Source organism: Lichenostomus cassidix, chromosome Z, assembly GCF_008360975.1.
Source record: "Lichenostomus cassidix isolate B80296 chromosome Z, HeHo_3.0, whole genome shotgun sequence".
NCBI lineage: Eukaryota > Metazoa > Chordata > Aves > Passeriformes > Meliphagidae > Lichenostomus > Lichenostomus cassidix.
The window spans coordinates 10,028,085-10,034,256 of record NC_139511.1 but is presented as its reverse complement, the minus strand read 5'-3'; positions in this window follow the sequence as shown (position 1 = coordinate 10,034,256).

The following is a 6,172-nucleotide window of genomic DNA, read 5'->3' as shown; positions in this document are numbered from 1 at the left end:
AGCTCCATCTACTCCTCTGCTCTCAAGGTATCCTTCATTTTGTACCAATCTTTCCTATCAGTCCTTGACCATTTGTCAGAGGTTCCAAAGCTCATGAGAATTATCCCTGCATTGCTTAAGACATCACACTGCTGATGCTGCATGTCACTGGCTTGAAGAATATACGCTATTTTAAGTGCAGCAAAAAGAAATCTAAGAGAAGGTAAGAGAAGTGAAGCTAAAATAAGCTGAGCTAAGCCAAGCTCAGCTCTGATTTCTTAACCTTCCCTCTTAAGCTTTTTTTTTGTTTTTCAATGTCCTAGTCCCTTGCTTTTAATATTCCAAAGCTATGCTTCCAGTTGGTCAACCATTCCTTAGAATATTTATGGATTATTATCCATAATCTCTGGAACTATTATGAAAGATATGAGTAAGTATAAGGGTGCTGAAAACCAGACACGTAACAGGGAAAAACTCCTGGGAAATGCTGCACTACAAGTAAATATTTTAGATATCCATGACGGAAATGGCATAAAATCCAAGGTGTTTGAAATAGAATATTTTTCTAAACACCTATGTAAACAACAGCAGAAAGCACACTAAAATATTAAAGATATGGATAAAACACATGTATATTTACTGAAAAATAAACATATTTGAAAGAAAGTAATCCACTTGATTTATTAAAGGGACGAAGTTTTGAACTTGACTTGAATGACAGACATATTAATGTCTTCAGCGGACAGAGAAAGTTCTAGAAGTGAATAATTTACTAACACGTGAACAGATTTCTGAATGTGATTGACCTTTGGGATACAAAGACTCCCTTCTTCAGAGGTCAGTGTGAAAGAGGTGAAATATACTTGCAGAGGATGGGAGGAAAGAAGTTCACTGTTGTAGGTTGCCTGAGTCATAACAAAATGCATTAAAATGGCACTTTAGAAGCTTTTCCTTCCTCCGTTGAGTCAATTCCAGAATAAAAAGTATAGTTGTTAAGAATAAATGTAAAAACATTGTCAGGTTAATATTTAGATTCAATTTTTAAAAAATGCCTTTAAAAATGTGTCACAAAAGTCAAGAAAGCTTTATGACTAACATGACTAAATGACAAGACTGGTATGAACCTACAGTTTTGTGTCCATTATTTCATATAATAAATTTTTTCTAAGTATATGAAAATTAATCTTGTTTTCTTTAGATAAGGCAAATGAAACGTTACACATGATCAGATCCTCATGCCTTTGTAAACAGTGTTAATGAAACTGCAACTGAATGTTCAAATTCCTTTACTGATGACAATTATTAATGTATTTCTTCCTACCATTCTATAAAAAAGGAACTAAAATACATAACATCCTTATTTGTTAGTCTCCACTATGTAATAACAAGGCTAGACAGAGCAGCATAAAAATGTAAGCCTACAGGATATAAAATGCATCACCCAAAAAAGTCAAATAAATAAATAAATGCAATATAATATTGCTCTCATCCCTCTAACTCTGCATTCTAGTTTGCTTTCCGACTTTAAATGCCCAGAGAACTTTTCTGAAAGCAAGTGATGTTATACTCATTACAGAGTCACAAGAAAGGCTTGGATTGGAGAACCTTAAAAATCTAGTTCCAAAACCCCTGTAATGGGCAGGGAAACATTCCACTAGACTAGATTGCTCATATCTTTATCTATGGCTGGCCTTGAGCACTTCTGGGGATGGGGTATTCAAAACTTCTCTGAACAACCTGTACCAGAGCCTCACCACCCTCACAGTAAAGAATTCCTAATAGCTTATCTAAACCTACTGTCTACTTGTTTGAAGCCACTCTCCTGTGTCCTGTCACTGCATGCTCCTGTATAAAGGCTCTGTTCATCTTTCTCGTGGCCTTTCTTCAGGTACTAGAAGGCCACAATTAGGTAGCCCTAATTCTTCTTCAGGTGGAACAATCCCAATTGTCTCAGCCTTTCCTCACAGCAGAGGTGCTCCATCCGTCTGATCACCCCTGTGCCTCCTCTGGGCTCTCTCCAAGTCCTTCCTGTGCTGGGACCCCAGAGCTAAGGCAGCTCTGCAGGTTGGGTCTCACTAGAGCAGGGCAGAGGGGCAGAATCACCTCCCTGCCCTGCTGCCCACAGGGCTTTCGATGCAGCCCAGGACACACTTGGCTTTCTGGGCTGGCAGTGTCCATGGCTGGCTCATGTCCAGCTCTCACCCACAGCACACCCAAGCCTTTCTGGGCAGGGCTGCTCTCCATCTGTTCATCCCCAGCTTGGGGTGGTGAGAGACACCAATCTGGCTTTTTTTAATGCCTCAACATATGTTATGAGGTGAAAAACTACTTTAGGGGCAGAATACAGGCTGGGAGACCTGACCCCGGTAGGCTTCGCCTGACAGCCGATCAGAGCAAATCCTCGGATGGCCGGGAAAGAATGCGCGGGAAATCGGGCTGTGGAGGAGGCCTAGCGCACACGAGCTACTGAACTGCCACACATCTGCCGCCATTTGCTTTGGGTTCCTTGGAGGGAGCGGGGCTCGCCTGGAGGGTCAGCTCGGCTCCCTTCTCTCCCTCGCCTCTTTCTCCCTGCGCTGCTGCTTCTCCCCTGGCTCCTTCCCTGCCCTGCCCTGCCCTGCTGCGCCGCTTCCCCGAAGCAGCTCCATGGCCGCGACACCATCGTGCTCTGCTGTTTGCTCCACGGAGCAGCGCCGCCGCCCCTCCCGCCGTGCCCCGAGCCTGGCAGCCGCAGCTGCTCCCCGCCTGTGCCCGTAGCCACGGCAGGCTGTTGTTCGCCCAGGGAAGGGACCCGCAGCTGCTGCTGTTGGGAAATGGCGCCCAGCCGCTGCCAAGAGCCGCGCAGGCTAACTCCAGCTCGCAGCAGCACGTTCGCTGTGCCTCGCAGACACCGTGGGGCGCCCGGGCTGAGCGGGAGCGCTGCGCCTGTCTGCTGTTTGTTCCTCTCCGTCCCTGTCTGCTGTTTGTTTCTCTGCGTCCCTGTCTGCTGTTTCCCTCCGTCCTTTTCTGCTGTTTGTTTCCCTCCGTCCCTGTCTGCTGTTTGTTTCTCTCTGTCCCTGACTGCTGTTCCTCTCTGTCCCTGTCTGCTGTTTTCTCTCTGTCCCTGTCTGATGTTTCTCTCTGTCCCTGTCTGCTGTTTCTCTCTTCCGTCTCTCTTTCCCCCTCTGCTCCCTCTTCTATCCCCCTTCGGTAGGACCACTGTTTTTTCTTTATCAATAAACAGATGTCAGATGTAATTATTGCCGCGCTTGCGCTTTATTTTCGTCTGAGAAATGTATCAAAAAGCATCCTCCCTGGACTCCCCTTTTAAGGCGGGATGGGACAAAGATATATTCATTGTGGGAAAGACTTTGGAAGAATGAGTATACTCAAAACAGCGTTTGCCGTAATACTATTATTGAACTCTGCTATGCAGTGACAAAACTGTAACTCGGAAAAAAGGCTCACGAACTAAATTTTGATCAAGCAAGTTTGATGACATACAAGATAAAACTTGAATTCATATTCTTAACTCTGCTAGTGTGTTCTAATCCTGCTACTTCTTTTGAAGTGTTTGGACCTGAAAAAAAGTTTAGCTTTCCCTCGCACAATTCAGCTATAAATTCAATTCTGTCTTGTCTAAATAAGCATAAAACCCCAATACTATGATGAAAAATTATTGTGTTGAATTTCAACATTTAAAACCTGAGGGGTTAGAATTTTTCTTTCTGTATTGGTGCAAATCTATTTTTTTCTGTTTCTTAAAACTGTAAATGGTTATGCTAAATCTGTAATCTCTTTGCTTAAGTTTCCTTCCCTGAGCTCAAAAAAATGGAACAGTGAGGTTTAATTTATTATTTCCATGTCTTCCTAGTTTAATGCCATGGTGTTTCCAGATGGAACTCTCTGCCGTTTGAAACTGTTTATAAACTTGGTTTCCAAGTTCACAGTAAGTCAAACACTCAGGATTGTATTGTTACAGAGGTGGCCTAAACATAGGAAGTCTCCTGTTTGGTGCTAAGCCACTACATAGGAAAAAGAAATCCACGCCAACAAACAAACCAATGAAGACCCAATACAAACCCAGACCAATAAGGTTATGGTATTTATTAATGAAAGAAACAAAATGGTATTTATTAATGAAATAAAAAATCTCCTTTATTTTAAAATACTGGGTTTGTGGTGGTAATGTTTTCATTCCCTTCTGATTTTTCTGCTGAATGAAAAATAAAACCACATTTGAATAGGAGGGAGATGGCAACTTCATTTACCAGGTAAGGGAGCATGAAGAAACACATTTCTGGATGAAGATGAAGTATTGTAAATTTCTGTAATGGTTGGAACAAAATGATTAATGAAGTAGTGGTTTGTCTCTTATTAAAAAATATATTCAGAATTGTAAACAGAGCTATTTCTTTTGTATTTCTTTGAAATATGTGGGGTTATGTGAGGTGGTAGTCTTGGTTAATTATCCCAGCCCTACAGATTTACCAGAAAAATCCTTTACCTTGCTATAGATATGAATTGCATTGAACACTACTGAGAAGGCTCAGTTCAGGAAAGGGAATGGAACAGTACTGAGGCTTCCTCCTGAAGGAAACTTACAGGGACAGTACAAACACCCTTGTCTGTGTCATCTAAGCAATACCCAGATTCTTGTACACTGGCGTGAAAAAAGCTGCTGCAGACTTCATAACATTCAGAAAACACCCATTTATTGAAAAAGTTCCTATATTATTCCAACTGTGTTTCTGCTATGTGGGACATTTCTGAAGTTGAGTGGGGGTGAAGGAACTGAGTTTTAGCTACATAAGAACACTATTCTTGCAATAGACAAATTTGTAGACAGTGCAGACAAGCTTCACATACTAGTACCATATTCAAAAATTATGCTTACATAACCTATGTGCTGTAATGAACTTTTACACATGCTATATATGTCTATACATATAGATATATGTGTGTGTTAATATATAAATATATATAAGTATATATGTATGTATGTGTACATATGTGTATATATAAATGGGTATATCTAAAAAGGTATTATAAGCGGGTATATATAAAAGTGTAGATATGTACATATATGTCTATATATATATATATCAATGGGTCATTATCCGTTACAGCCCTACAAGAGAAACAGATCTAGAAGGGAAGGGCACCCGACTCCTGATGGACTCCTGTGTCCAGCAGGGATCGGTCATGGACTGTGGGGCTTTGCAGGGCAAGTGCAGGGCTCTCTGTCTCTGCTGCTCTGCCTCTGGCTTCCCTTGCCCCATCCATGCTTCCTTCCTGCTCCTGCTTTCTTCGGGGTATTCAAATGGTTCCTGAACCATAAGAAAGGCATTCTTAATGACCTCAGTCCGGATGAGGTCCTTTGCATCCAGCCAGACCACAGCAGCAGCTGGGGGACTGTGTGTCTCCTGTGCTCGACTGTCTGCCCCTGCTGCACTGGGTCTTACTGCTGATGGCACACCCCTGTTGTGTTCCATGTCCTGCTGTTCCACAGTTCGCTGGCTGGATCCCTGGACCTCAAGTGTAGCCTTGTCTAGGACATCACTCCTATTACACTGGGCTGTGTCCAGCACATCTGTGGCATCAGCTGTTGGGTGCTTCTTCTCCTTCTTTATTTTGCCATAGGTGGCAGTGGAGGCTAAGGGCAGAGCCTTCAGTGTTCTCCAGACAAACTTCAGCCATCTCCATTGAGCTGGTGTGTTGATGACTCTCTGTGCAGGAAGGCTTTTGGGGTGTCCTTCAGGTCTTTCTGCTGCTGTTGATTCCTCCTGGCTTAGTGCCTGGTCCTGCTGCTCCTCTGGGTACTCAAAGGGTTTCTGGACCATAAGCACAGCCTTCTTAACGACCTCTGTCCGGTAGTAATCCTTCGCATCCAGGAATACTGGAGCATCAGCTTGGGGACTGTGCACAGTATGTCCTGGGCTCTCTGTCCTTTCTTCTGAGGCTGTCACTCTCATCCCTTCGTCAGGGCTGTGTTCCACATCCCTCTGTTCATCCATGTGCTCCTCAGATCCCTGGATCACACTCAGAGTCCTGTCTAGGATCTCGTTTGTGATGTCCTGGACTGTGTCCAGGATAGCTGAGCCATCAGCTGTGAGGCTGTGCTGTGGAAGTTCCACCCTCACTTCCCGTCTTGGATTCCTGACCATTTCCAGGTACTGCTGCAGTTCTATCACTCTGAGTCTGTGGTTCACTA